Raw genomic sequence first — 16716 nt, 5'->3', positions numbered from 1 at the left:
ACTGTGAAGATGACGGTTCTCCCCAGGTTCCTCTTTGTATTTCAGTGCCTCCCCATTTTCATCCCCAAGTTCTTTAAGCGGGTGAATAGGATTGTTACGGGATTTGTGTGGGTGAAGAAAGGGGGGGGGGGGGGCTGGCTCTGCCGAGCTTCTGCAGTTATTACTGGGCGGCCAATGTGGCCATGATTAGGAAATAGATGATGGAGGAGGGGGCTGCGTGGGTGCGGCTGGAGACGGCGTTGTGTAAAGGCACCAGCCTGGGGGCACTAGTCACGGCTCCGCTGCCGTTCTCGCCGGCGCGATGCACCACAAGTCCGGTGGTGACGGCACTGAGGATCTGGGGACAGTGGAGGAGACAAAGGTGGGAGGAGGGGGCCTCTGTGTGGACCCCGATACAGAATAACCACAGATTTGCTCCGGGTAGGATGGATGGGGGTTCCAAGGCTGGTATAGGGCAGGTATTAGGAGGATGGGGGACCTGTTTATAGATGGGGCTTTCCCCAGCATGCAGGCGCTGGAGGAGAAGTTCGGCCTGACCCCACGGGAATGCGTTCAGGTACCTTCAGGTTCGGGACTTCCTTAGAAAACAGGTGGGGACATTCCCGCTGCTGCCCCCGCGTAGGATCCAGGATAGGGTGGTGTCTGGCATCCGGGTAGGGAGGGGAAGGTGTCGGACATATATCAGGAACTGCAGGAGGTAGAGGAAGCCTCAGTGGAGGAGTTGAAGGACAAGTGGGAGGAGGAGCTGGGCGAGGATCTGGATGAGGGCCTGTGGGCCGATGCCCTGGGCAGGGTGAACTCCTCATCATGTGCCAGGCTCGGCTTAATTCAATTTAAGGTGGTGCATCGGGCGCATATAACGGCGGCAAGAATGAGTAGGTTTTTTGGGGTGGAGGACAGGTGCCCGAGATGTGCAGGGGGTCCGGCGAATCATGCCCATATGTTCTGGGCATGCCTAGCGCTTAAAGAATTCTGGCAGGGGTTTGCGAGGGTGATGTCTAGGGTTCTGGACACTCGGGTGAAGGCGAGTCCAACGGCAGCGATATTTGGGGTGTCGGAGGATCCGGAAGGGCAGGAAGCGAAAGAGGCCAAGGTACTGGCCTTTGCCTCCCTGGTAGCCCGGAGATGGATTTTGTTAATGTGGAGGGACTCGAAACCCCCGAGCAGGGAGACCTGGGTTAGCGATATGGTGGGGCTCCTCAGCCTGGAGCGAATAAAGTTTGCCTTGAGAGGGTCCTTGATGGGGTTCTCCCGGCGGTGGCAACCTTTCCTTGACTTTCTCGGGGAGTAGTAAGTGTCAGCAGCAGCAGCATCCCGGGGGGTTGGTTTCAGGTGGGGGGGGGGAACTGTTGATATAATGTAAGTTGGGTATGGAGACAACACCCACCTTGTTCTGTTTTTTTTTTAAATTGTTTAGTTTTAGTGTAAGTTTTAGGTTATTCTTATTGTTATTTTTATTACCATTTGTATTTCTATTTTTTAATATAAAAACGCTGATTGGGAAAACTTTAATAAAACATTTATATAAAAAGAAAAAAAAATCGGTATCCAGTATACCCATACTAAACATAAGGAGAAGTCTCATTGTCTCACAAACTGGAGACATTTAATACACCTGGAGACTCAATTCAATCTTAATCTTCCACTGGATGGTGATGCCCCACCCAGAGGAACATTCTGTAGAATGGTCCAATCACTGGTCTAAGAGGGACCACTGAAAACTCCATTGGAGATGATGTGAGGAGTTCATTCTCTCCGTGTCCTTCCCAATATTTATACCACAAACAACATCATCAAAATATAAAACCATCACAGTGCAGTTTCTGGGATATTGCTGTTCACAAATTAGTTTTCTCATTTCCTACATTAAAACAGTGACTGTTCCTCAACAACATTCCACTGGATCCCCCCCCCCCCCGGTCGGTATGGTAACGTGGAATGTGCGATGGTTGGGTGGGCCGCTGAAGCGAGCGGGATTCTTCTCGCATTTAAAGAGCTTGAGAGTTGACTTGGTGCTGCTGCAGGAGACCCATCTGAGGGGGAAGGACCAAGTTAGGCTTCAGAAGGGCTGGGGTGAGTCAGGTGTTCCACTCAGGCTGTGACAGCAGGACCCAGGGGGGGAGCGATACTGGTGGGTAAGAGAGTGAGATTTCAGATGGAAAAGGTCCTGGCAGATCAGGGGGCAGGTATGTTATGGTAACGTGTGCTTTGGAGGGGAGGCTGGTAGTGTTGGTTAGTGTGTCCCGAATTGGGACGATGTAGGGTTCATGAAGGGGAGGTGGCTGCCAGACCGAATTTGGATCAGTAAATCCTGGTGGGTGGTTGAATACAGTGCTGAATCCGAAGGTGGATAGATCTGAGCCGCGCTCGCCGACCCCCTCGGAAGGAGATGGGGGAACGGATCCATGGAATTTTTCGCATCCATAGATTGGGGAGTATCCCTTTTCACCAGTCCATAGGGTGCATTCAAGGATCGATTTCTTCACTATGGGGAAGGTGTATTTGTCGGGGGTAAGGAAAACGGAATACTCGGTAATTGTTATCTCGGACCATGGGTTCCGCATTTCCTGGACATGGTCCTGGAGTAGGGGCCGGCACAGAGGCCAGCGTGGAGGTTGGATGTGGGGCTGCTGGCAGATCTGAATTTTTGTGTGAAGATTGGAAAGGTGATTGATGACTATGTGGGTTCAGCAGGAACAGGGAGGGCTCACCATCAGTGGTCTGGGAGCGCTGAAGGTGGCAGTAAGGGGCGAGATCATCTCGTTTAAGGTGGACAGGGAGGCAAGAGAGGATCTGCAGTGGCTGGTAGAGGAAATTGTGGAAGTGGATGGGAGATATGCGGAAGATCTCACTCCAGAACTTCTGGCGAGGAGAAGAGAATTGCAGGCACGGTTTGCCATTTTGTCCACAGGGAAGGCGGTTCAGCACAAGGCAGGGGAAGGGGGTAGGATATGAATATGGGGAGAAGACTGGTTGTTTCTGGTGGGCCAGCTCCTCTGGAAGGCGGCTGCACGAGAGATTGTTCAGACTGGGATGGGGCAGGGGAGTTGGTGGTGGCGCCGGAGCAGGTGAATGAAGCATTTGAGGAGTTTTATAAAAGGTTGTCTAGGTCGGAGATCCCAGGAGGAGAGTCGGATATGAGGGATTTTTTTGGGGGGTTGGAGTGTCCTAGGGTAGGAGAGGAAGAGAAGGCCCGGCTGGAGGAGCCAGTGGGATGGAGGAGGTTCAGGGGGCGATAGGGAAGATGCAGATGGGTAAGGCACTGGGGCTGGCTGGTTCCCAGTGGAGTTTTACAAAAGGTTTCTGGATAGGCTGGCAATGTGGGGGAGATGTCTGAATATGTTGTGGCCAAGGGGGTGCTTCCGGAGACGATGGGACAGGCATGAATTTTGTTAATGTTAAAAAGGATAGGAACAGGTGAGTGTGGGTCGTATAGACCAATTTCTCTGCTAAATGCAGAAGAGATTTACGAGGATGTTGCCTAATATGGAGGGCATTAGCCCTGAGGAGAGGTTGAATAAACTTAATTTGTTTTCACTGGAATGAAGAAGGTTGAGGGGTGACCTGATAGAGGTCTACAAAATTATGAGGGGCATAGACAGGGTGGAGAGTCAGAGACTTTTTCCCAAGGTAGAGGGGTCACTTACTAGGGGGCATAGGTTTAAGGTGTGAGAGGCAAGGTTTAGAGGAGATGTACGAGGCAAGTTTTTTATACAAAGGGTAGTGGGCGCCTGGAACTCGCTACCGGAGGTGGTGGAAGCAGGGACGATAGTGACGTTTAAGGGGCATCTTGACAAATACATAAATAGGATGGGAAGAGAGGGATACGGACCTCGGAAGTGTATAAGATTTTAGTTTAGACGGGCAGCATGGTCGGCACAGGCTAGGAGGGCCGAAGGGCCTGTTCCTGTGCTGTACTTTTCTTTGTTCTTTGTTCTAAATGTGGAAGTGGAGATCCTGGCAAAAATGCTGGCACTTTGGTTGAAGGAGTGCCTCCCGCAGGTGATTGGGGAAGATCAGGAGATTCGGGGCTTTTTCAGGTTGTAAGGTGAATCTGGAAAAGAGTGAGTGATTTCTGGTGTCTTCTCCAGGGGCGGGAGCTGGTTTGCGGGGTTTGCCGTTTCAGGTGATGACTACCCACTTTCAGTATCTGGGAGTGCAGGTGCCTTGAGACTAGGCCCGGCTTCGTGACTGAATTTTTATTTCAGTGGTTTTTATTTTTATTTCAGTGCCTACCCGTCTTTATGTGGGTGGAACGATTGATTTTGTCATTTGTTTGGGCAGGTCAGGTAGTAAGGATTAGGAGAGGGCGGCAGTCAGGGGGCGTGACCCTTCCAAAGCTGATGTATTATTATTGGGTGAACACTGAGAAGGTGTGGGGTTGCGGTAAGGAGCCTGAGGCCTTGTGGGTGAGGATAGAGGCAGGCTCTTGTAAGGGGTCGAGGTTGTGGGTGCAGGCGTCGGCGCCGCTCCTGTTTGCCCCGGGGAAATATTCAAGGAGTCCGGTGGTGGTGGCCACATTGAAGATATGGAGGCAATTTCGGCAGCCCTTTAGGTTAGGGGCAGCGTCGGGACTTCCAGTGGCGACTGTGAAGGAGTAGGTCGCACGTTTGGTGGCTCCCACTCGGGTCGGACCTTTGGACCTTTTTCCCCGATTTTTATCGGACCTGATTCGGTAAATTAATGGTGAAGGCAATTGTGGAGTGGATTCCCACATCAGTGCATGGAGAGGCAGACTAGAAGTGCTTGCAAAGGAAGAAACAGACGAACAGAGAAGGCTTGGGCTGAAGCTGCAGCGGGAGAAAGCATGGCGGACGACCGGAGTCCTGGCTTGACGACCCAGCGGTCGTCGGAGCAGCTGATACGGTTCGTACAGGAGTGCTACGCCAAGCAGAAGCAGGAATGTTTTGATCTGATTAAACAATCGATTGTCCAGCTGGAACTAAGATTGGATGCCCAAGATCGGGCGATCCAGAAAGTAGAGAAGACGCAGGCTGAGCAGGAGGAACATCAAACAGCAGTGGAGTTGGAGGTGGGAATACCCCCCAACTAGGCTGATCACATGGAATGTGAGAGGGCTAAATGGGCTGGTTAAGAGGACACATATGTTCGCGCACTTGAGGGAACTGAAGGTGGACGTGGTAATGTTACAGGAAACGCACCTTAGAGTAACTGATCAGATTAGATTCAGGAAGGGATGGGTCGGACAGGTTTTTCACTCGGGGCTGGACTCGAAGACTAGAGGGGTCGCGGTCCTGATTAATAAACGAGTGGTATCTGAGGTGGGAAGAATATTTGCTAATGTGGGAGGTCGGTACATTATGGTCAGTGGGAAACTGGAAGGACTGCCGGTGGTACTAGTGAATGTGTACGCGCCAAATTGGGATGATATGGAGTTTATAAAGAGGATGGTGGGGAAGATCCCGGACCTGGATTCGCATAAGTTGGTTATGGGAGGGGATTTTAACACAGTTATCGATCTTGGGTTAGACCGGTCGAGCTCAAGGACGGGTAGGGTGCCAGCAATAGCGAAGGAGCTAAAGGGGTTCAGGGAGCAAATGGGGGGGGTGGACCCATTGGGCAGCCGAGAGTGAAGGAATTCTCCTTCTACTCACACGTGCATAAAGTGTATTCCCAGATTGATTTTTTTATTTTGAACAGGGCTTTACTGACGGGGGTAGTGGACACGGGGTATTCGGCGATTACAATCTCAGATCATGCCCTACACTGGGTTGACCTGCAGGTTAGCAGGGAGAGTAGCCAGCGCCCGCACTGCAGGCTGGACGTGGGACTTTTAGCTGATGAAGAGGTGTGCGGACGGCTGAGGAAATGTATTCAGAACTACCTGGAAGTCAATGACAAAGGTGAAGTTTCGGCAGCGGTGGTCTGGAAGGCATTGAACGCGGTGGTTAGAGGAGAGCTGATCTCGATACGGGCCCACAGGGTGAAGTCAGACAGAGTAGAAACGGACCGACTGGTGAAGGAGATATTGCAGATCGACAGGAGGTTTGCGGAGACCACAGAAGCAGGGCTTCGACGGGAGCGACGGAGGCTACAGGCAGAGTTTGGCTTGTTAACTACAGGGAGGGTGGTGGAGCAGCTGAGGAAGGCGAGGGGGCAATCTATGAGCATGGAGAGAAGGCCAGCAGGATGCTTGCACAGCAGCTTAGAAAGAGGGAGGCAGCCAGGGAGATGAGGAAAGCAAAGGACGGGGACGGGAACCTGGTCAGAGATTCAGCAGGGGTGAATAAGGCGTTCAATGAGTTTTACAGCAGGCTGTATGGGTCGGAACCCCCAGCTACGCCCGGGCTGAGGCACCTTTTAGGGGGGCTGAATTTCCCGAAGGTGGACGGGAGGTTGGTTGAAGGGCTTGGAGCCCCAATCGGGTTGGAGGAAATAGCTGAGGGACTGAAGGCCATGCAGTCGGGTAAAGCCCCGGGGCCGGAAGGGTACCCAGTGGAGTTCTATAAAAAGTTCTCAGGGATATTCGGGCCACTGTTGATGAGGACATTCAATGAGGCGAGGGAACGTGGGGTGCTTCCCCCGACAATGTCACAGGCCACGATCTCATTGATCCTGAAGCGGGACAAGGACCCGGAGCTATGTGGGTCCCACAGGCCGATATCCCGACTAAATGTGGACGCCAAACTGTTGGCCAAAATCTTTGTCCACTGGGATTGAAGACTGTGTTACGGACGTGTTTGGGGAGGACCAGACAGGATTTGTTAAGGGTATACAGTTGGTGGCCAACGTAAGAAGGTTGTTAAATGTAATTATGATGCCCCCAGAAGGTAGGGATGTGGAGATAATAGTCGCAATGGACACAGAGAAGGCTTTTGATCGGGTGGAATGGGAATATCTGTGGGAGGTACTGGGGCAGTTTGGATTTGGGCGGGGCTTCATTGACCGGGTCAGGCTGTTGTATCAGGCTCCTGTTGCGAGCATATGGACAAACAGGTCAACATCGGACTATTTTAGGCTGCATCGGGGGACCAGACAAGGATGCCCCCTCTCCCCACTGCTGTTTGCGTTAGCCACAGAGCCACTGGGAATAGCGCTGAGAGCCTCAAGGGGCTGGAAGGGGCTGGTCCGCGGGGGAGTGGAACACATGGTCTCGCTTTATTCAGACGATCTGTTCTTGTATGTTTCGGACCCACGAGAGGGGATGGAAGAAATTATGAGGATTCTGGGGAAATACGGCCGGTTTTCAGACTACAAACTAAATATGGGGAAAAGAGATGTTTGTGGTTCAGGCAAGGGGCAGGAGAGGCGATTGGGGGAGCTGCCGTTTAGGGTGGTAGGGGGAAGCTTTCGATACCTGGGCATCCAAGTGGTGCGGGAATGGGAATGGCTACACAAGTTTAATCTGGCCCAACTAGTAGACCAAATTAAGGAAGATTTCCGAAGGTGGGACGTGCTCCCGTTGTCACTAGCTGGGAGGGTGCAGATAGTGAAAATGACGGTCCTCCCGAGATTCCTGCTTGTGTTTCACTGTCTCCCCATCTTTGTTCCGCGGTCCTTCTTTAAACGGGTTAATAAGGTGATCACTGGCTTTGTATGGGCGGGTAAGACCCCGCGAGTAAAAAAGGGGATGCTTGAGCGGAGCCAGGGGAGAGGGCGGGCTGGCACTGCCAAACTTCAGTAATTATTACTGGGCGGTGAACATAGCCATGATCAGGAAGTGGGTGGTGGGGGGAGGGTCGGTATGGGAGCGTGTGCCAGGGCACCAGTTTGGGGCATTGGTAACGGCGCCTCTGCCGTTCCCGTCGACAAGGTACTCCACCAGCCCCGTGGTAGTGGCGGCCCTGAGAGTCTGGGGGCAATTGAGGAGGCATGTGGGAGTGGAGGGAGCATCGGTGTGGTCTCCAATCTGAAATAATCACCGATTTGCCCCCGGGAAGGCTGGATGGAGGGTTCCGGAGATGGCAGAGAGCAGGGATTGAGAGGTTGGGGGATATGTTTATCGAGGGGAGCTTTTCTAGCCTGAAGGAGCTGGTGGAGAAATTTGGATTGGCGAGGGGAAATGAGTTTAGGTACCTGCAGGGGAAGGACTTTCTACCCAGGCTGGTTTCAACCTTCCCGCTCCTACCACCAAGGGGGATAGAGGATAGGGTAGTTTCCAGTGTGTGGATGGGAGGAGGGAGGGTTTCTGACATTTACAAGGAACTCATGGGGTCAGAGGAGACGCAGATCAAGGAGTTGAAACGCAAGTGGGAAGAGGAGTTCGGTGGAGAGATTGAGGATGATCTCTGGGCGGATGCATTGAGTAGGATCAATGCATCCACAACATGTGCCAGGCTCAGCCTGATACAATTTAAGATCGTCCACCGGGCCCACATGATAGTGGCCCGGATGAGCAGGTTCTTTGGGATAGAAGACAGGTGCGCAAGGTGTGTGGGATGGTCAGCGAATCATGTCCACATGTTCTGGGCATGCCCGAAGCTGAGGGGATTCTGGCAGGGATTTGCGGATTTCATGTCCAAAGTGCTGAAGACAAGGGTGGCACCGAGTCCAGAGGTGGCGATTTTTGGAATGTTGGAAGATCTGGGAATCCAGGGGGAGAAAGAGGCAGATGTTCTGGCCTTTGCTTCCCTGGTAGCCTAGAGATGGATACTATTAGCTTGGAGGGACTCAAAGCCCCTGATGACGGAGACCTGGCTAACTTACATGGCTAGCTTTCTCTGTTTGGAGAAAATCAAGTTCGCCTTGAGAGGGTCAATGGTAGGGTTCGCCCGGAGGTGGCAGCCGTTCGTCAACTTCTTTGGGGAAAATTAACCGTCAGCAGAAGGGGAAGGTTGGGGCTTAGTTTAGTTTAGAGTAGGGGGTTAGTAAAGGTGGGACCTGTAAGGGAGGAAGACGGCTTTTGCACTAGGTTTATAAATTCATGTACATTGTTTATTTTGTTGTTGTTGTAAAACCATAAATACCTCAATAAAATGTTTTTTAAAAAGGTTCGGGGCAGGGTCGATGTTGATGCTGATCTGTGGGAATCACGGGTTTGAGCCGGTGAGGTTGGATGCTAGGCTTCGGGATGGGAGGAGTGGGGGTTAATGGAGATGAAGGACTTATTTCTGGAAGGGCGGTTCGCCAGCTTGGAGGAGTTGAGGGAGAAGTTTGGGATTCTGCAGGGAGAGGTCTTTAGGTATGTGCCGTGTGGGATTTTCCGAAGAAGGTTTTTCCAACATTGCCAGTAGCTCCCCCTTCCTCGATGTTGTAGGCGGTGTCGGACTTGGCGGAGTGACAGATGGGAGCGGGGGCAGATGATTTAGCCTTCACCTCGCTGATTGTTCGCAGACAGGTCCTGTTGGGGTGGAGGTCAGACTCTCCACCCTGTGCGTTGGTATGACTAGGGGAGTTAATGGGGTTCCTGTATTTGGAGACGGTAACATTTATTTTGAGGGGTGTGAGCGAGGGGATCCTCAAGAGATGGTGTTTGTTTATATTACATTTGAAAGAGCTGGTTACCATCAGGTGCTGGGGGGGGGGGGGGGCGGGGGGGAGTGGGTCTTTTGGTGAAGGGGGTGGAGGGGGGTCTGGGTCTTTTGTTGTTTTCCTTTGTTGGGTTGTATGTTTGAAATGTTAGTAATTTAATATTGTTTTTTAAAAATTCCACTGGTTCTGAAGTGTTTGGGTCACACTGCGGAAATGAGGACAGTTTTTTAGTTCAAGGTCTATTTTCCCCTATTGTGTAATGATTTCTCTGTAACCAGGAGTTGAGATTTTTCTTACTGCTGCTCGCCGCTCTTTTCCCTCTCTCACCCCCGCTGTATATTCATGTCACCCCCACTCCCCTCACCGGAGTCAGAGGAGGATTTCCTGTCCCCTGCCCCCTCCTCAGGAACCACAGAACATCTTCCCACACTGCAACCCCGTGGGAAAGTGGACAGTGATATTGTTCTGAAGATCAGGCCTCAGAATGGACTGGGCCTCTGAGCAAATTCACAGAGTGAGCAGTGGTTTCACTGGTTCACTACCTGCTCCATCAATGGAGTCACTCAAAAAATCAACCTCACTCAATCCAAACTCCCTATTCTAGATTTAAAACTATACTGACTTTGATCTAGACTCTGTGACTGTGTTAAACCTGTGGATTTTTACATTCTCCCTTCTGTTTTGAAACTTAAACATTTCAATAAGATCACCACACTACCTCCCTTATCCAGTGCAGACTCGCAGTTTCTGCAGCCCCTCCTCTTGATGAAAGTGTCCAATTCCACCAACCATTTTCTCTGCCGTTTAACACTTGCTCTCTAATGTCTGAATGTCTTCCCGCTAAACAATGATAAAAAATGTTCCCCAGAATGACAGACGGGACCAGTCCAGTCTCCTCGACAAATTGGGTTTCCCATCCTGAGATTGTGCTCTATTCCTCTGGGTATACAGATCCCTTCACTGCTTTGACACACGGTGCTGATGGCTTCAGACACTCACCCAGAGGAGCCCACAGAGAGTAAAATATGGGAATGGAGAGGTTCCCGAGGATTAACAACCAGCAAAGTGAATATTTAATCTGGGACCTTGGAGACCCTTTAGTCCCGTCACAACTGGATTTAAAATCAGGAAAATGAATAGAAGAGTTTTACTGGGGTTAATGGAGTTTATCATTTCTCTCCACGTTGTGTACTGCAGATACTGAGAGTGAGCGAGTCTCATACTAATCCTGTATGTTAAAAAAAGATGCAATAAATTTGTTTGTTAGAAGATTTTAGAATGTATGTAAATGGTCACATTTTCAGCATTAATCATCATCGAGAAAATGCACAAAGTGAAATATTAATCACGTTTCTATAACTGAGAAAGGGAAAACTTGGAAATTTAGAGGCGAGAATGGAAACCCCCATGTCCTGAAAAGGGTTCACAGTCTGATAACAGATTAGTAACCGGGATATCACAAATCACAGGAGAAGAGAAACATTTAGCCTGTCCACTTGCTGTTTTACAAACAAAGTTTGTGGAACAAAGACAAAGGCTGAAAACACCTGGAACTTAATGTTCATCCTTAGTAACTGACCCCACAACCTGCCGAGAATCCTGCTCTCCTCTACTGGCATCTTGAATATCTCTGATTTTAGTCACTCCCCCATTGGGAGCTGGACCTTCAGCTGCCGAGGTCCTGAGCGACAGGCAGTCTAGCCAATCCAATTACACAGAGTAGGTAAATCCGCCAGCTTCAGCCTGAGTGACAAGCAATCTAGCCAATCTAATTCCACAGGGTCAGTAAGCCTGCCTCCTTCTGTCTGAGCGATAGTCAGTGCAAAAAATGCACAGTTGGTTCACGGCTCCAGGGTCCCGGGTTCAATTCCCGGCTTAGGTCGCTGTCTGTGTGGAGTCCACACGTTCTCCCTGTCTCTGCATGGATTTCCTCCAGGTGCTCCAGTTTCCTCCCGCGGTCCAGGGATGTGCAGGTTGGGTGGATTGGCCATGCTAAATTGCCCTTAGTGTCCAAAAATGTTGGGTGGGGTTACTGGGTTACGGAACAGGATGGAGGTGTGGGCTTAGGTAGGTTGCTCTTTCCAAGGGCCCGTGCATACTCGATGGGCCGAATGCAAACTTCTGCACTGTAAATTCTATGATTCTATTAATCGGATTCCCCATCCTCCTCAGCCCGCTCCCTTTCTCTGAGTGACAGATGTAATGATGTGTAGAATACCGTTTGTGTATGTAATATAATAACCAAACTATATATAAACATTAGTGCCTGTTTGTATAGATTACAATTCTTGCATCCGACCACAGGTGGCGTGATGAGAGGAGAACATTACTGGAACACAGACACATGTGAGGCAGAACATGGATAGCAGACGGACAGTCCAGTCGCATATCGAGTCACTGCTGAGTCAACAGTAATTAACACTAGTTAATCATAGTTGTTCATATTTAGTTGTCATAGCCAACTATAGTCATAGTAGACATCATAGAAAGCTTTTAATGTTTTAGTTAGTTAATGAACTGTTTTGTTCATTTACAAAGCCGTATGTTCTCTGGTCACTTGAACTACAAAGACCTCACCATCTGTCCAGACTGAGAACATAACAACAGACAGTTTGGCCAATCCGACTGCCTGATGCCCAGGAACTCTGCCGCCTCCCTCAGTATGAGTGACAGGTGTTCCGACGAATCCACATCCCTACCGTCCAAAAAACCCACCTCCCTCAGTCTGAGTGACAGGTGTTCTGGGCAATCCACATCCCTACTGTCCAAAAAACCCACCTCCCTCAGTCTGAGTGATAGGTGTTCCGACGAATCCACATCCCTACTGTCCAAAAAACCCACCTCCCTCAGTCTGAGTGATAGGTGTTCTGGCTAATCCTCTCCCACAAGGATATTCCCTGGAAGGCTGCCCCTGTTCTAGTGCGGTTTTGACATTTCCAGACAATCCAAATCGCTTTAAAACACAATGTAATATTTGGAGAAAAATCATTCAATGTAGAAATTGACAGCAACTAGTGTGTAAATAGAATCTGCAATGTGATGTTGGAGAACATTCCAGTTCCAGATTTGTTTGGTTGCAGATAATTTCTTTCTCAGGTCTTCACTGTTTCATTTCCCAATTAACTGAACTCTCTGCCGTCTTGTTCTCGAACCTTTCACCAATGGGAACAGTTTTCCAAACTCCTCAGTCCGGATCCCTCAGGATTTGAACAGTCCAAAGATGTGCAGGTCAGGTGGATTGGCCATGCTAAATTGCACTTTAGGGTCGAAAGGTTAGGTGGGTATTATAATCTGCCCCGGATCCTGTTGGTTGGATCCAACTGGTTATCCTATAATATATTTTAGGGTCCAATCAACTTAATAGAATAACAAAAATTAACTCAGGGGCAAATTAAAAGGGGCCGTTCCTGGTAGGAGCACTGTCTGAGAACAACAAAGACCAACGGAAACTTGAGATCGTCAAATCATAATGTGCAGAGACGGGGTTGATGAAGCAATCCAACCCCTGTGGTGCCCAGAGGCACGGAAGGCCTCAAGTGTGCCCATGGACACCGCATGCTCCCTCTCCAGGGCACCCTGCTGCGAATGAAGCCGCTGAAGAGGGACAGACAGTCCGGTCGGACGACCCCCGTGGTTGCTTGCCGCCAGGACCTATTAATAATGGCGAGTTTGGCCAGGCCCAGGAGCAGGTTTATGATGAGGTCCTCCATCTTCCCCCCTCCTCTCCATACTGGGTACCCGTAGATTAGGAGTGTGGGGCTGAAGTGCAAACAAAGTTACTATGAAAGATTTGTCAAGAAACCAAAAAAGAGTGCAGCCTGGAACATTCAACATTGACATGGCTCAAAGACTCCACAAGACTGCAAAAATGGCAGTGCTCTTGGGCATCTGTGAAAAGGTGCAAATGGTGGTTACAGGGTAGTGTTGCATGCATCACCCTCCACCACAGGTCACCAAGATTGAGGGGGAGGACACCTCCGTAGAGGGACTTCCAGTGGGGACCTCCGCTGCCAGACGCAACGAGGCACGCCAAGGCATTTCTAAATGGCGGGCAAGGGCAAGGAGGTGGATGGTGTGCAGCAGCAGCCCGTACAGGAAACCCCGCCGCGCACAGGGCTAAATCGCTGGCTGTGAAAGCAGACCAAGGCAGGCCAGCAGCATGGTTCAATTCCCGTAACAGCCTCCCCGAACAGGCGCCAGAATGTGGCGACTAGGGGCTTTGCACAGTAACTTCATTTGAAGCCTACTTGTGACAATAAGCGATTTTCATTTCATTTTTTCATTTTCATTTATCCCATAATCCTTGGGGAATATGAGCTTCCCCAATGAGGGGGGAGGGTGGGGCAATCATTAGCAGTAGAGCTATATAAATAGGGCTGGCCAGGGTGGTGCTGGCTGGAGAAGGAATCAGTAGTGAACTGCTGGTACTCTGAAGATATTGTTTTTTTAAAGTAAATGTTTTCCAAATAAGGGGCAATTTAGCGTGGCCAATCCACCTACCCTACACATCTTTGGGTTGTGCGGGGTGAAATCCATGCAGATACGAGGAGAATGTGCAAGCTCCACACAGACAGTGACCCAGGCCAGGATCGAACCCCGGTCCTCAGCACCGTGAGGCACCGTGTACATATTGGTGTAAATAAAGTTACTTTCTGTCTGCCTCTACAAAAACATGGCCCTCACAAAAAGTGGGTTACAGAACGGGACGGGCCAGTGTACCTGGCTAGGGTGCTCTTTCAGAGGGTTGGTGCAGACTTGATGGGCTGAATGGCCTCATTCTGCACTGTCAGGATTCGGTGATTCTGTGACCTGCAGCAAATATTCTCCAAACCTCTTGTCTCAGTAAACAGTCACATTATTTTCCAATCAATCAATGTCAGGGAAGCGCCTCACTCCGGACCCAATCTCGTGAATCTTATCTGCACTCTCGCTCTCAAATATCGTCACATATGTTTCATGAAGTGTGAGTCTCTTAATGCTCCACACAATGCTCCAGTTGAGGAAGAACCAATCTTCTATAGAAATGTATCATATTTCACTTGCTCTTCTATGACCCAATGATAAAGCCTCGTGTTATGTATGTTTTATTAACGGCTCTATCAAACTCTCTTGTCACATTCCCACATCGACATATGTGCCCAGGTCCCTCTGCTCCTGTAGCAACACTACAATTGGACCCCTTATTTTATACTGTATCTTCATATTCTTCCTACCAAAGCGAATCACTTCACACTTCTCTGCACTGAATTTCACACACCACTGCCTCTTCCACCAACCAGTCTATGTCCTGGAGAAATTTTACCCGTTCACAAGTCACAATGATTCTACATTGTGTATCTACTGCAAGTTTTGAAATTGACCCCGTACACCAAGGCCTAGGTCAGTAATATCTATCAGGGGAAACTAGGGTCCTAACACTGAACCCTGGGAGCTCCACCAAAAATCACCCTGCTCTTCAAAAAACATACATTAACCACAAATCTGTTTCCTACCACTCAGCTAAATTTCCAGCCATGTTACTACTGTCCCTTTTATTCCATGAGCTATAACATTGGTCAATAGCTTTAAATTCCTGGGGGTCACCATCGCCATCAGTCTGTCCTGGTCATATTTTCTCATATACCCGTCCTTGTTTTCTTCATTGATCCACTAATCTTCCCAAGTGAATATTAACTTTGTCCTGAATTATTGTTTCTCAAAGTTTGCCATGACCAAAGTAACAAATAATTCTCAGTACTCCACATGGCATTGATATAGGTGACGGTGAATTGAAGTGAAAGTGAGGAAATGGGTTTGAGATACAGACCACACACAATCTACTCAAAAGACAGAAAAGTCTGAGTAACTTGCTCCTGTTCGTAGCTTCCTGTGACTTGCTCAGTTTGCGAATCGACAGACATTCTGTCCCTTGCAATTCAATCAATGCCACGTTCGGCTCAAGTTAATGTTTCAGGTTTGAAACAAAACGGAGCAACACAATTCTCTTCATCCCTCACCTTGTCCCATTGAAGAAAGTGATTAACAGATCGTTCATTTCATTCACTATTTGCAGATTTTTTGCTGAATTGTAAATGGCTGCTGCATTTTCCTACCTGAAGGCATCCACCGCAATGGCCAGTACGACATCCCATTTGTAGGAAATGTCTGGAATTAAACAGATGCTGGAAATACATAATAGCATCTTTCGGAGAGAGAAACAGACAAGAGTTAATTTCACGTATCTTTCCCCAGCCATTTCATTTTGTTCCCAGTGCTGTATAAGATTGGGTGAGGTAACAGGTATTAAGCAAATGCAGAGACAGGGAAAGCAGTCAGGGATGTGCTTTTCCACAGTGTACCCGAGGTGGCAGATTCTTGCTGTACTTCAACTAAAATAGAAACAGCCAAATATTTTCTCTTGTTCACAGATGCTGGTTTTTCCAGTGTAGATATTCCTCGAGCCAAGTCTACATCAGTAGGAATATACTTTAAACGTATATCAAAACCTCCTTGTTCAAAGACCACCAAGTGCTTGAATGGGTTTGTGTCTGACAGAGATGTTTGCATTTATTTCATTGTATGATTAAACCAAAGGAGAACTCTGTGTGACAATTTTAATCTTACATAGTCCAAAGATGTGCAGGTTAGGTGGATGGCCATGCTAAATTGCTCCTAAATGTCCAAAGTTGGATGGGGTTCCAGGGATTGGGCGGGGGATTGTGCCTGGTGGGTGTTCTTTCGAAGGGTCAGTGCAGACTCGATGAGCTGAATGGCCTCCTTCTGCACTGCAGGGATTCTATGATATCTGGCCCTTTACGTCAGGCTAAGCGACAATATCCCATTGCTGCAGAATCCCTCAGGGCTGTCGGAATATAATAGGAGATTTAGAGGAACAGGGAATAGTTTAGAAACAATCTCCTGCACCAACACACCTATTTGGCCAGGGGTAAAATGCTGATGTGTCGGACAGACTGACCATTGACTAAACCATTTTGAATGTAGTCACCCCCCGCATTCATCCAATTGGGACAAGCCCATCTTCCAGATTGAATTCCCTTCATCCACGACACAGGATTTTCACGAGGTTGGATATTTCCAACGGATTCTGGGCAATACCTCTTGACGTGGATTCCAAATCCAAATTCACCTTCACAACAGGGGAAAGACAATTTACCTGGACCCGAGTCCCACAGGAGTTTCAGACCAGTCCGGGGAGATTCCACCCAAATATGGCCAAAGCCATTGAGGAAATAGATTTTACAGGGACAGGGGGAGTTTTACTGCAAGACGTGGATGACCTCCTTT

General features: G+C 49.2%; 1 protein-coding gene and 1 long non-coding RNA gene across 5 annotated transcripts in view; both read left to right on the top strand.

Annotated features, from left to right (window-relative positions):
• The window catches only part of LOC140390464 (uncharacterized), a 34983-nt gene extending 18997 nt beyond the window's left edge, over positions 1 to 15986 (top strand). For 2 of the 3 annotated variants that reach the window (XR_011934648.1, XR_011934646.1), the window contains exons 3-4: positions 11737 to 11843; positions 15840 to 15959. This is a non-coding gene — a long non-coding RNA (uncharacterized lncRNA). Of the gene's footprint in view, positions 1 to 11736; positions 11844 to 15839 lie in introns of all 3 variants that reach the window. The other variant, XR_011934647.1, reaches the window with a different exon arrangement.
• LOC140390456 (zinc-binding protein A33-like) overlaps positions 1 to 16716 on the top strand; it is a 181282-nt gene that overhangs the window by 83046 nt on the left and 81520 nt on the right. The window lies entirely within an intron of this gene.

This window comes from Scyliorhinus torazame, chromosome 14 (genome assembly GCF_047496885.1).
Source record: "Scyliorhinus torazame isolate Kashiwa2021f chromosome 14, sScyTor2.1, whole genome shotgun sequence".
Lineage (NCBI taxonomy): Eukaryota > Metazoa > Chordata > Chondrichthyes > Carcharhiniformes > Scyliorhinidae > Scyliorhinus > Scyliorhinus torazame.
This window is presented reverse-complemented; position numbering and strand designations above follow the sequence as displayed.